The sequence below is a fragment of the Cololabis saira genome, chromosome 10 (genome assembly GCF_033807715.1).
Source record: "Cololabis saira isolate AMF1-May2022 chromosome 10, fColSai1.1, whole genome shotgun sequence".
Taxonomy (NCBI): Eukaryota; Metazoa; Chordata; class Actinopteri; order Beloniformes; family Belonidae; genus Cololabis; species Cololabis saira.
In genome coordinates, this window is record NC_084596.1 from 48452172 (window position 1) to 48466962 (window position 14791).

General features: G+C 45.0%; 1 protein-coding gene across 4 annotated transcripts in view; it reads left to right on the forward strand.

The window, feature by feature from the left end:
• Positions 1-5742: 5742 nt before the first annotated feature.
• Positions 5743-14791, forward strand: part of impa1 (inositol monophosphatase 1) — a 34267-nt gene continuing 25218 nt past the window's right edge. For 2 of the 4 annotated variants that reach the window (XM_061733080.1, XM_061733081.1), the window contains exon 1: positions 5743-5812. The gene's annotated coding sequence lies outside the window, so the exon portion shown is untranslated. The remainder of the gene's footprint in view (positions 5813-14791) is intronic. The other 2 variants (XM_061733078.1, XM_061733079.1) reach the window with 2 other exon arrangements.

Below are 14791 nucleotides of genomic sequence, written 5' to 3' on the forward strand. Positions count from 1 at the left end.
AGTTGTTGCTGTTGGAGGGTGAGTGGTCTGTACAGACAAAAATACTCATAACTTGCTGAAATCTTGACGGATTTACAAACGGATTGGTTCATCATAAACGTCATTAACGTGGGTATGATTCGGGATGCTTGGACATGTTGAAATTGTATCTCTTCGTTGCGAAAAACGACCTAATCCTGCAGCATATACAATAGTTGTGTATCACCACTAACTAACGTTACCTGCCCAAGTTATCAAGGGTGACCACCAGTACTCAAGTTGTAAAAAAAAAAAAATCAGGGGGGATGGTGGATTTTATCATATGGGTACAGATAATTTGTGCTGATTACAAATAATATAATATATTACAAATAATAGCAGTGACCAAAACACCTGCAGAAATACTGCAGGAATGACATAGCAGCAGTTAAATGCAGCCTTCTGTAAGCTTTAAATATCCACTGGGCTTACAACAAATACTGTACATCAAAACACAACAATAAAAAACAGTTTTCTGAACTTATCAATATGACTCTGTCCTTCACAGGATAAGTAAAATGGATCACTGCAAAAACTCTAAATCTTAACAAGAATATTTGTCTTATTTCTAGTTAAAATGTCTCATTTTAGTAAAAAAATCTCATTACACTTAATGGATAGAGGTGTATATATATATATATATATATATATATATATATATATATATATATATAGACACACATATGTAATGTACTGTCATGACGTAAATACATCATAATGTAATAATATATTAATATGTTATGTCATATGAATACATGTTATATGGTAATAATATGTATATATATATATATATATATAGCCGCGGCTTGGCTGAGGAAGCTACCTGATCGCTACCCGGAGTCTGGCCGTTAACCACGTCGCAACAACCGGCCAGCGATCGACGTCGGAGGACGCGGACCCAGCGGTGGTGGCTGCCGTGAAGACCCAGAGACGACGCGGGACGGATCTCTATTTCTTCCACCAACGGTTCGGCGCCAAGCGAGACGCTGCGTCCCTCCGTGTCAGTTGGAGCCACCGGGAAACCGGCGCTCAGTGGCAGCGATCGGCGGTCAGGAGCTGCTGTTTATTGCAGACTCTGCATCAGGGAAACGTTTCCTGGTGGATTCAGGCTCACAGCTGAGCCTCCTCCCGCCAACCGCCATGGACCGGTCGTTAAGCGCCGCCAATGGCTCCTCCATCACCACCTTCGGGACCCGGTCAGTGACTGTTTGTTTCAACGGACGCCGGTTTGAGAGTGACTTTGTCATCGCCAGTGTTGCTGTTCCTATCATCGGTGCTGATTTTCTGTGTGCTAACGGTTTGCTGGTGGACGTTGCAAACCGCAGATTGATCGATGCAGTGACTTTTATGACTTTCCCGTGTGAGACTGGGGGATCTGGACCGCTAGCACACGCTAGTTTTTCAGCAGCAGGTAACGTGTTCCAACGTCTGCTGGCAGAATTCCCGCGGCTGATTAAACCTGTTTTTTCCACCGCGACAACCAGGCACGGCGTCGAGCATTACGTCACCACCACGGGGCCCCCGGTTTTTGCGCGTGCTCGTCGGTTAGACACACAGAAATTAGCCATTGCTAAAGAGGAGTTTGCCTCTATGGAGCGTTTAGGCATAGTTAGACGCTCCAAGAGCCCCTGGGCCTCACCGCTCCACATGGTGCCCAAGGCAGACGGTTCGTGGCGCCCGTGTGGGGATTTTCGCCGTCTTAACAACGTCACAGTGCACAACCGTTATCCAGTCCCGCACATTCAGGATTTTTCCGCGCATTTAGCAGGGACAACCATCTTTTCTAAGGTGGATTTAGTACGCGGTTACCACCAGGTTCCCATGAGAGCAGAGGATGTGCCTAAGACCGCTGTAATTACCCCGTTTGGGCTTTTTGAATTTCTGCGCATGCCCTTTGGCCTGAAGGGGGCGGCGCAGACCTTTCAGAGGTTGATGGACTCTGTGTTGCGAGACCTCACGTTCGTGTTCATTTACCTCAATGACATTTTGGTGGCCAGTTCCTCAACAGAAGAACATTTGGCACACCTCAAACTGGTCTTCCAGAGGCTAGATGAACACGGCCTTATTGTCAACCCGGCTAAATGCCAGTTCGGCCTGCCGGTTATTGATTTTTTAGGGCACCGGATTTCAGCTCAGGGTGCAGTTCCACTGCCGTCTAAGGTTCAAGCGGTGGCAGAGTTTCCCCGCCCGGCCTCGGTTAAGGCGCTGCAGGAGTTTTTGGGTATGATTAATTTTTATAACCGTTTCCTCCCTCGCGCCGCCCACCTCCTGCAGCCGCTTTATGGAGCCTTGCAAAAAAAGAAAGCCTGTGACCCAGTGGACTGGACACCTGATCGCATCAGTGCCTTTGAGGATGCTAAGTCTGCCCTGGCCAATGCAGTACTTTTAGCTCACCCATCACCTTCGGCCCCCATTTCTTTGACAACCCACGCTTCGGACATAGCAGTAGGGGGAGTCGTAGAGCAGCGGGTGGCAGGAGTTTGGCAACCTCTTGCATTTTTCAGCCGCAAACTACGTGACAGTGAGCGAAAGTATAGTGTTTTTGACCGTGAGTTGTTGGCGCTGTACCTCGCCACCCGTCATTTTCGTTTTTTTCTAGAAGGCCGTTCATTCACGGCATATGTAGACCATAAGCCGTTGATATTTGCAATGTCTAAAGTGACAGAGCCGTGGTCCGCTCGCCAGCAGCGCCATCTAGCGTCCATCTCAGAGTTTACCACGGACATTCGGCATGTCGCGGGTAAAACAAACCTGGTGGTCGATTGCCTGTCACGCGCGCTGGTGTGCCCTGTAAACCTGGGAGTTGATTTTTCTGCTATGGCTGCTGACCAGGCTGATGACCAGGACGTCGCGACTCTTAGGTCTGCTGGTACCGGTCTCAGACTAGAGAACTTGGCGGTACAGGTCGGAGGTCCAGCTCTTCTCTGCGACATCTCCACTGGTCGGCCCCGTCCGGTGGTCCCAGTTTCCTGGCGCCGGCGGGTTTTCGATTCCGTACACTCCCTCTCACACCCTGGCATCCGGGCGTCAGTGAAACTGGTTGGGGCCAAGTTTGTCTGGCCCGGCCTCCGCAGGGAGGTTAAGGAGTGGGCAGCTGCATGTGTAGCATGCCAGCGGGCTAAAGTTCACCAGCACACAAAGGCGCCCCTGGAACCGTTCCCCATTCCAGCCAGGCGGTTTGACCATGTCCACATCGACCTGGTGGGCCCTCTTCCTCCATCGCAGGGTTACACGCACCTCCTCACCATGGTGGACCGTACCACCAGGTAGCCCGAGGCAGTGCCCCTGTCCTCTACAGGGTCAAAAGATGTGGCGCGTGCTTTTCTGGGTGCCTGGGTCTCACGTTTTGGTGTCCCGTCTGACATCACGTCTGACAGAGGCCCCCAGTTCATTTCAGAACTTTGGTCGTCGTTGGCAGAAGCTTTGGGAGTGCAGGTACACCGTAATACTGCATACCACCCACAAGCTAATGGCCTTTGTGAACGTTTTCACAGGTCCCTCAAAGCAGCACTGCACTGGGTGGACCGCTTATCGTGGGTCATGCTCGGTTTGCGCACGGCCCCGAAGGAAGATTTAAATGCGTCGCCCGCAGAGCTCGTGTTCGGTCAGCCACTTCGTGTGCCTGGAGAATTTTTGCCTGAAAGCTCGGCTCCGCAAATTCACCCAGCAAGCGGTCCCTTCGCATCAAATCGTTTTTTGACCCCGGGGCCCATTCACCACTGTTTTCCGCGGACATTCATTCCATCGGAGCTCAAGTCGGCTCAGTTTGTCTTCGTGCGGCATGATGCTCATCGCTCTCCTCTACGGCCTCCATACGACGGCCCCTTTAGAGTCCTCGAGAGAGGCCCTAAGGTTTTTTTGTTAGACCTAGGAGGCCGCAAACAGCACGTGGCACTAGATAGGCTTAAACCCGCACACACTGTAGCGGATGAAGCTGTGGTCCCGGCCCAGGTCCCCCGTCGTGGACGCCCTCCACTGAGACCTCCTGTCGATGCTGCAAAGGATGGACGTTCTAATTTACCACCGAAGACTGTTATTTTTTCTCCGCAGCATCCTGCTCACACTGATGCTCCTGTGGTGGTACAGGAAGGACGGCGCAGCCGTTATGGTCGGCTGATTAAGCCACCAGTGAGGGACTGATGGGCCCTTCCAAGGACAACCTTCTGGGTGCTCTGGGGGGGGCTGTGTGGCGGACACAATAAGGCCGCGTTCAGACTGCAGGCAAATATCCGATTTTTAGCCCATCCAGATTGAAACTGGATGACTCTTTTGAAGTCTGAACAGTCCCAAACCACATGATATCCGATTTTTGCAAACCAGATCGAAACCACCTCCAGGAGGTAGTTTCATATCCGATCCATATCGCATTTGGGCAGATGCGTCTCAGTCTGAACAGCTCCAAACACTCAGATCGGATATGACTGTCCCAGACGCTCCAAACCACCCGCCCATTTCCAGTTGTGGAGCTACTCATCCTTTCACAGAGAGCATGTACAATCTCTGATGTCACGTCAAAAACTATTATTTGTAGTTTGAGTGTTGCAAATTCACATTACAAATCATGTTTTAATAGCAGAAAAAAAGATCGCATTTCCACGTAGGTGCGGGTCGCCGCGTACCCTACGCCGTAGGCTCTGCGTTGATGTAACGCAGAACCATAAATCAGCCTTCAGTCGCGCTGTGAGCTGAACCTGCAGCCCGTCAGCCCCTCTCCTCCTAGGAGGAGAGGTTATGGAGCGGGGCTGCCAGTTATTAATTGCTGGTTCGTTTTGTTAACTCTGAGCTTTGTTGGTTGGTTTGTTAGTTTGCTGGTGGTTTTGTTCTGAACACCTTTTCTCTGTTTCTCATTTTGCTGGGACGTCGGGTCCCTCCGCCGATCACACAACTTTTGCTGTATGCGTTAATTGTTATGTCTAAAAATGATGCGCAGTGCTGACCCAATCAGAAACGGTACAGATATTTTGGGATTTTTTATATATATAAAAGAAATACATGACTTCACACAATACACGCGCTGGGTGACGCCTCCGCTCCGGCGTCGTTGCTAGGCAACCCGTCAGATCAGTCAATGATGTGGCGCAGTCTGAACAGAGCCATATCCGATATGGACACTTGCTAAAAACAGTGTGGACAGTCAGCCCTGAAAATCGGATATGAGAAGGAATCAGATATATATCCGATTTGCCTGCAGTCTGAACGCGGCCTAACGGACCTCGCACCCATCTGTATGGAAGGGGGCGTGGTCACAAGCATTTATTTGGTTGCTCAGCAACGTGTGTTAGTTTACAGTTGTCAACTGACAGTTCTTTTGGTCAGTTGGATTCCGCTGTCACGGAATAAAGACGTGTTTTACCAACCTCTGGAGTCGAGCCTCATCCTGCCACAATATGGTAATAATATATATATGTTATAATGTAACTATAAATATTACTAAGAATACTATAGAAATATTGATTAAATATGAAAACCATGTCATGGCTATCTGTTTCTGGTTATTTTCATATAAAAGTACGTTTTTCAATGTTTATAATTATTCACAAGTATGCAGTGTCATAACTACATCTCTGACGTTCATGACAAACCAAACTGTTTGAAAAATCTGTTGAGAATTGAGCAAGTTAAGGTTGTTTAAGCAGTACCTGCTCCATTGAACACAATGTTATTCTGAGCGAGCTCTCCTGTGGCAAGATGGCTGCCGTGTGACGACGTCGCTCTCCATTGGCAGTAGCGCGGACGGTGGAGAGGGAGCAACCAGGAAGTGAGTGGAGCTGCTGCTGCTGCTGCTTATCCGCCGGTGAGTTTGGCCGTTTCTCCATTCTCAAGAACTAGCATTTGTGAGAAGTACTTGTAAAAATGAGTCGGGGATAACGTACTTTGGTTGACGCCAGATCGCATCTTCCACTTTCTGCTGTTGAAACAGCAATGTACTTGTGTTTCTGAGGACGTTCGATCGGAGCTAATAGGCTACACGTGTTAGCATAGACATATAAACAGCGCATTACACTTTACTTGTAACGTCTACAATTAAATTGGTTATATAAACAAGCAAGGGCGGGCCGTATATTGCTCCCGCTCAAGTCTTTATAACCGTTACTTCATACAATTAAATTGGTTTTTAATGGATTTTACACGTTTGTGTATCAGCTGTGTTATCAGCTCGGTAGATGGGAAAGGAAAAAAACTCCTAAAACAGCGGAGGAAATGTGTAAATACACTCTCTCTTTATAATTATATATATATATATATATATATATACGTATAATGCATATATATTCCCATGAACGAATCTAAAAACTGCATTATGTCAAACAAAAATAAAGTTACAACTGTAGTGGCCACTCACTAGCAGGACGCTGTAGTTTCAGTGGGTTAGGGATTTAGGATTTAAGGATTTAGCCGTTGTTAGCAATGCTGCGTGACTACATTACCCATGTTCCTTAGCGGTGATGACTTTTTTGCCGATGTTTTTTTTTTATTTAACGTTTGCAAAAAGTACAATGATTATATATCTTCATATATCTTCACATTATGCAATGTCAAGTTGAACTATAACATATAGGCTAAAGAGTATAAATCAAATAGAATAGAATACTTTATTGTCAGTGTACCTGGGTACAGTGAAATTGGAAGCAGCATCACCTCTCCAGTGCAAGACAAATAAGAACAATAGTGCAAACAATAAGAAATATAAATAATATAAAAAAGGTTATGGTGCATTTGAATAGATTTTTACAGATGATAGTATATACACATGTAGTGGAATATTGCACAGAGTCCGGGATAAGTATTCCACGGTTAAAAAACAGTAACGAAGACAATTCACATGTTGTTCAGGGCGATTATGGCTTTGGGGAAAAAACGGTTTTTGAGTCTGTTTGTATAAATATAAATAAAATACAAAAACAAAAAGCACATTATAACCAGCCAGGTGGGATGAAATTATAACAAAAAGCCAAAACATTTACATACATTTATGGTTTTGATTGCTTTTGAATTTGTAGAAAACTTAATAGAGTCCAGATACTGATTGAATTCACAATGAACAAAATAGGGTTTTTTGTGTAAGAAATCTGATTTGTAGATGAGGATAATCGACAAATTAATAATAAATGTTTCTTTTGGCTTTGTTCTAATCGTTACATGGTCAAAAACACCAAACAACACAACCTTCCAAAATAATTTGAAATCAGTTTCAATGCTTTCAAGTCAAGTCAAGTTAAATTTATTTATAAAGCACATTTCACATTATGAGCATGGACTCAATGTGCTCAAAAATACATAAACAAACAAACAAACAAACAAAATTACAAGTTTACAATAACAGAAATAGATGACGAGTATGACAAGAGATAAAACAATAATAACAACCATAATTCCATTTTAACAAAAGTGCAATGACCATGCGAACCATGAGTTTAGGCAAACGCCTGTGCGAAAAGGAAAGTTTTTAGTCTGCTTTTGAAAGTGGGCTGTTGGAGCAGACCTTAATTCCTGTTGGAGCATACCTTAGTTCCTGTTGGAGCAGACCTTAGTTCCTGCTGTGGGAGCAGACCTTAGTTACTGCTGTTGGAGCAGACCTTAGTTCCTGCTGTTGGAGCAGACCTTAGTTCCTGCTGAGAGGAATTCCAGAGAGTGTAGTAGTGACTGAAAGCACCATGAGCAGATCTAGTGTGGATTCTAGGAATGATTAGAAGACTCTTATTTGATGATCTAAGGGATCTGTCCGGTATGTATTCAGTGAGCATGTCAACTATGTAGGAGGGAGCTAAGCCATTCATAGATTTAAAGACAATAAGAAGTACTTTAAAATCTACTCGTTGTTTAACAGGGAGCCAGTGCAGAGAGGACAAAACAGGAGTGATGTGTTCATACTAGGGGTTAGGGCTGTTCGATTTTGCCCAAAAATAAAATCTCGATTTTTTTCTCTCAAAATCCGATTTTCGATTACGATTACGATTATTTTGTGAATTGACAAAAGGCAAATAAATTATTTCAAATATGCAGTTTTTTTTTGCTCTTATTAAACCAAAAATGAATGAATAAAGTGCAAAACTGTAAAATAAGTTGAAAAAAAGATTTAAAAAATATAATAAAATATTACGGAGCCCCTCTGGTGACATTTGAAAAAAATAAAATAATGCGTGGCCACGCATTAATATCTCGTGGCCACGAGTTATTAATGCGTGGCCACGACATCATTAATGCGTGGCCACGAGTTATTAATGTGTGGCCACGAGTTATTAATGTGTGGCCACGCATTATTTAATTTTTTTCAAATGTCACATGTTATTACTACACTCGCCATGACAATACTCTTGCTCTTTAATATAAATAGACGATTACTAATGATGAATAACCATCCCACACAGGGGGTTGCATCCACGAAGTCCAGACAGTAGGTTATAATGCCATCCACGAGTAAAATAATGCATGGGCACGAGATACATAATGCGTGGCCACGCATTGATTATCTCATGGCCACGCATTGATTATCTCGTGGCCACGAGTTATTAATGCATGGCCACGCATTATTTTATTTTTTTCAAATGTCACCAGAGGGGCTCCGTAAAATATAAAGTTTTATCTCTGGAAAAAAAAAATCAGCAAATCAGCACTTGCAAACATACAGTAAGTTATATTTCCAATTAAATAAAACAAGACATTTTCTAATTAAACTAAACTGGGTCTTTGCATGCTAAATAATAACGCAACCCATGAAGGAGGTAGAGGTGTGTAATGTCAGTCATTACATTTGCTATTCACATTTGCAAGTTTTTTGTGAGGAACACGAGCCGGTCTACCGCATCTGGCTTGAGGGATGCCCGGTGGCATGTTACAACGCCCCCTCCTACACTAAAGAGCCTCTCCCATGGGGCACTTGTTGCAGGTATTGAGAGGTATTTCCATCAATCATTAATATGGTATCAATCATTAATATGTGTGCAGACAAGGTAAAAAAAAAAAAAAAAAGTCAAAAATCGATTTTATGAGTTTCACGTTTTAACATCGTTCTAATTACATAATCGCGATTACGATTTAAAATCGATTAATCGAACAGCCCTACTAGGGGTGTAACAATATATCGTGCCACAAAATTTCACGATACAAAAACGTCACGAAACGTGTCTTGGAGGTGACAAAGTGTATCGCGATATTGGGTTATTAATATTAATCTATCGTGTTGACTAGAAATGCGCATCCGACCGCGACCACGGCGCGTGGACCAAAATCTTCCTCCGCTCAGAAGAAACTAGTCCCGTTTTGCGGTCCCGATCACGGGACTGGTGTAGAGTTAAGCCATACCTTATTACCGTATTTTCGCGACCATAAGGCGCACATACATTTTTTATTTTTTTTTTTAATGTGCCGGGCGCCTTATGAAACGGTGCGCCGTGTCTATTACCTGAATTACGGTAATGTAAGGCCGGCCACCATGAGAACGGTAAAAAGAGAAGGGGGCGGGCGAAGCCCCCGTGAGTTGCAGACGTGAATGAGACCATCCACTGAGCTGTTTAATGCGAGAGACGGGTTCCGCTCCGGGGAAAGACAGGATGCGCTCCGGGGAGAGACGGGTTCCGCTCCGGGGAGAGACGAGTTCCGCTCCGGGGAAAGACGGGATGCGCTCCGGGGAAAGACGGGATGCGCTCCGGGGAAAGACGGGATGCGCTCCGGGGAAAGACGGGGTCCGCGCGGGGGAAAGACGGGGTCCGCGCGGGGGAGAGACGGGGTCCGCGCGGGGGAGAGACGGGGTCCGCGCGGGGGAGAGACGGGGTCCGCGCGGGGGAGAGACGGGGTCCGCGCGGGGGAGAGACGGGGTCCGCGCGGGGGAGAGACGGGGTCCGCGCGGGGGAGAGACGGGGTCCGCGCGGGGGAGAGACGGGGTCCGCGCGGGGGAGAGACGGGGTCCGCGCGGGGGAGAGACGGGGTCCGCGCGGGGGAGAGACGGGGTCCGCGCCGGGGAGAGACGGGGTCCGCGCCGGGGAGAGACGGGGTCCGCGCCGGGGAGAGACGGGTTCCGCGCCGGGGAAAGACAGGATCCGCGCCGGGGAGAGACGGGACTTTGAAGGGTTTGATTAATGTAAAAACTGAAATAAAATACAATCAAACTAAGTTTTGCACGCTTGTGTGTGTGTTCTGCAGGGCGCGCGTGTGTTTTGCGGCGCGCGTGTGTGTTTTGCGGCACGTGTGTGTGCAGCTCCGTGTCTGTAGACTGCGCCTTTTGGGTCGGTGCGCCGTATGTGTGTTTTAAATCCAAAAATGACACACAAAAATGAGGGTGCGCCTTTTCACACGGTGCGGCGAATGGTCGCGAAAATACGGTAAATTAAACCTTTTTCGGGTTGTGAGTAGGATAAACACGGGGAAACTTCTGCTGAGTTCCAGTGTACTTTAATGTCTCTCTGGCGTATCACTCCGCCCAATCTAAAACAGACTAATCACTACAGATAAACTGACTAGTGTCATTATAGTCCCTGATTCAGAATATACATCAGAATATAAAGAATATATTTATAAAATAATGAACCCTGAATTACCAAAATAATCTTAACAAAAATAAATCTCCTCTTACACTTATAAGGTGAGCATGAATCAATCTGTTTTATGATGTAAAATTGTATGTATTTATTTACTTTTATTTATTTATTTATTTAATTTTAGTTGTTCAATTTCTGGAAAAGAAAAAAGTCAAATCATACATGAGAGAAACTATTCAGTTTGTGGCTAAATATTTTTACTTGTATGAAACTGAAGATGCATAATGCAAACCTGACATTTACTTTTAGTTCAGTTTGTGGAAAATGGTTGGCCTGGCTTTCTCTTTAAAACTTAAACAGTTATAAAGCATTACAAACGCCTACGGCGTAGACGCCGTAGGCTACGGCGTCTACGCCGTACCCTACGGCGTAGCTGCGGCAACAAGCCTGCACGGCACCGCAGCGCGCTGCCGTGCCGTTCACCGGCGCTCTCCGGGATGGAGACGCCTATATCCCCACGGACCCGATACAGCTTCCGAGCCGGAGCGGCTGCGGCTGTTCACGTGTCCCCGCGGGCTGCTGCTGCTGCTGCTGCAGGAGCTGCTGGGCAGAGAGGAGCAGCCTCTGCAGCAGCAGCAGCAGCAGCCTAACGGCTCCCGCTCCCCGGTCACACACAGCGGAGACCGAGCTGCTCTGGAAATAACTACATAATATATATAATATACTGGGGTCCGTGGCAGAAGGGAGGGAGGGAGGGGGTTACACTGGGACACTGAGCCCAGGAAGACCCGTGGAAGTGAACACGTCGGGCTGCTGCTGGAAGCGAGTGCGCGCATGGGACAGGGCGGGGGGACGTGGTTTAAAATGAAGGCATCTGATTGGTTCTTTCCCTTCCTGGACCTGGACCAATCCGTATCATTCGGGCCGAATGGGGGGGGCTTAGAGGTGCCATTTTCAAAATGCTTGCTAGCTCAGGGAGGATCAAGGATAATACCTTTTAATATGTTTTAGATTGGGTGGAGTGATACAGCACTAGCTGCTGTGTTGATGTTCTAAAATCCTACGCTGTTGAGCGGACAGTAAAGTACTCTCAAACTCAGCAGAAGTTGTCCTCTGTTTATCCTACTCACGACCCGAAAATGGTTTAATTTAATAAGGTAAGGCTTAACTCTACACCAGACTTAAAAGTTCAGAGCTCAAAACCCCGCTAGAGTCCCGTGATCGGGACAGCAAAAAGGTACTACTTTCTTCTGAGCGGAGTAAGATTTTGGTCCGCGTGTCGAGGCACGGTCGGCGCGCGTGGTCGGATCATGGATGTATTCCACACGGCGCCCCGGCCGTATGGTCGCGAAAATACGGTATTTATATATGAAATGTCAGAATAGGTAATTTTTTTGACGATACCCCAGGGTGCCGCGACACCCCGGTTGAGAAAGGCTGATGTAATTCAAGAGACATTCTCACACTTTTTTTAACATGACCCCAGCGCAGCTCACTCGCACAAATGCGAGTGGATACATATTTCTCTTCGCACCGGATGATTTTTATTTGCAAATGCGATGAAAACTGTCGCACTGTACAGCCCTGCTTTTGTAATATACACTCTTTATTGCTGAGAAAAAATATTTTCCAAAACCAAATTTCTTGAGAGACTGTAAAATAAACGGATGTTCAATAGTATCAAATGCTTTATAGAAATCTACAAAAAGCATAAGTCCCTCATCCTCCACCAACTCTGAATACGGTAATCTAAAATATCTAAGATAAGCCTAATATTATTCGTTTTATGCCTTTTATTCATAAAGCCTGATTGGATTTCTTCTATGATATAGTCTAAGACTGACTGAATCTTCTGGCCAATAGGAGAGCCAATATTTGGTAATCATTATTAAGTAGGACAAAAGTAGCTTGTCCTTGTTTGGTTTAGGAATTAAAATAGTGATTCCTTGCGTAAGAGTACCGGAAAGACATTTGTTGTGGATACATTCTACAAAGACTTTATGTAAGGAGGGTGATAGTTCAGTGACAACAATGTTATACTATTCGGAAGAAAGTCTATCAGATCTTGGAGATTTATTATATTTGAGTTTATTGCTTTGTTGCCTGCTGTATTTATCGGCCTGTCACAGTACCCTCAATCTTCTTCACTTATCATTTTAATTGGGAGGGATTTTAAGAAATTCTCAGCATCAGTTGTATTAAATTTAGAGCTATACAGCTCTTTGTAGAATCCTTAACAAAAGTCAGCTATTTTACGCTGATCTTCCGTGATAATTCCATTCATGTTTAATTTATTAATGTTGTTGATGGTGGAGTGATGTTTCTCTAGATTGAAAAAATAAGGAGAATTTTGCTCCCCTTCTACTAGTCATTTAGAGCAGGGGTTCTTAACCTTTCTGACCTTGGGGCCCAATTTTTTCAGTACAGAGTGGCCCGGGGCCCATTAAATATAAACACTGTATAGCAGGGGTGTTCAACTAAAACTTTAAGAGATCCATTTAGAGAAAATTTACTCAAGCGAAGGTCCAGAACATCATAAATATATATATATATATATATATATATATATATATATATATATATATATATATATATATATATATATATATATATATGTGTGTGTGTGTGTGTATATATTCAAGTAGCCTCATAGTTGTATCAACATCTGCATCTGACTGTTATATTAAAAAAAGTACATATTTGCCAATTAACATGTTTAACTTGAATTAAACATATTTTTTTCTCTTAAAAGTAAAGTAGATTTTATTTTTCAAATGCTATCTTATTTTATTTTTCTACCAGCAGTTTGAATTTCCCCTTTTCTTTGTTAATTGTCTCAACACATTTTTATACTAAATTAAAAAAAACATCTTAACAATTTAACAGTTTTGCAGTTTTTCTTTCTTCCCCTCTTATAATCTTATGCCCCCACTTTCTGTCGTTCAGTGAGAGAACTGAGCTCTAACTTCTCCTGTCAGGACTTTAAATCTGGGCTGGATGGTGTCAGGTTCTCATATGCATGTGAATGTGCTCATTGTTGAGCCTGAAATGATATTTAGTTTTAATTATGTTCACTGTGGAGAAAGCTGCCTCACAGCTGTATCTGGACCCAGAAATGGGCAGGATGTTTTAAGATGATCAGTTTATTTTTCTCTGACTTCAGTTCAGACTTGAGTGGATATGTTTGATGAAAAACTTTGTGTTTTGTTTCAGTGGCGTTTCACTTTCGCACTTTGAACGCCACAGTCTCTGAACGTATAAGACACTGGTTTTGTCCCAGTGGGAAGACTGAACAGGATGAATTTGTCCATTCCGGGTTGCATATTTAAAAATACAGCGAGGACAAAACTTAGTTTGATTTTACTTTAAGTTATTTACATTAATAAGTTGTCAGGACTCAGTGTGTCGGGTTCATCGGAGCCTGATCAGCTGCGACGGGCACAGCCCGCACCGCCGCTCTCTGGTCGCGCTGCAGCAGTTACTTTCCGATGCTTTTTCGAAAGCCCGAACAGTCCAGTCCAGCAGACACGACAGCCCACGCATCTACATCTACCATCCTTCAGCAGTAACGACGGAGCCGCCACCCGAGCGGCACCGACCTCCCCGGCCGCGGGGACGCGCCGGGATAAATGAGCACGCCGCGCTCGCTCGCTCTGGGCGCAGACCCAAGTAATCGATCCCTAATCCTGGCGGATCTAAACCTACTCTGTGCAAAATGAAGGATTTTCTCTGTAAAGACACACCATTTCTCTTACTATTACACGTACAGCTAGCTGAGTGTCTTCTCCTCCTCATTTGGTTGGGAGTTGCTATGCAGTCCCGCGGCCCTCGCGGCCCACACGTACAAAACTGAATTTTTTTTGGCGGCCCACTAGATGGCACTCGCGGCCCAAGTGTGGGCCGCGGCCCTATGGTTAAGAATCACTGATTTAGAGCCAGAGCTAATAAAAGCACCCTTAGCTTTTTGGCGAAATAATTCATCCAGTGTAGTTTGTGTGTAAGATAGTTCTTTTTTTTTTCTTCTTCCGTCAGGGAGTCAGGGTCTTTGCTTGATAACTTGGATATGCTAGAAACAATCTTCCTCCATTTTTCTGGTTTTGGCTATCTGAACGCCACTCTTTCTTAAGTATTTTCCTATCTCGTATTTAAAGGGGACCTATTATGAAAAACACGTTTTTTAGGCGCAGAGGTTCGGCCTCCGCTGCTGAATCCACGCCCACAACTCTCTCCGGCTGGAGCTTCAGCCATTGTTCAGCAGCGGTGGCTGCTGAACAGCGAGGGACAGTTAAGATTAGGGC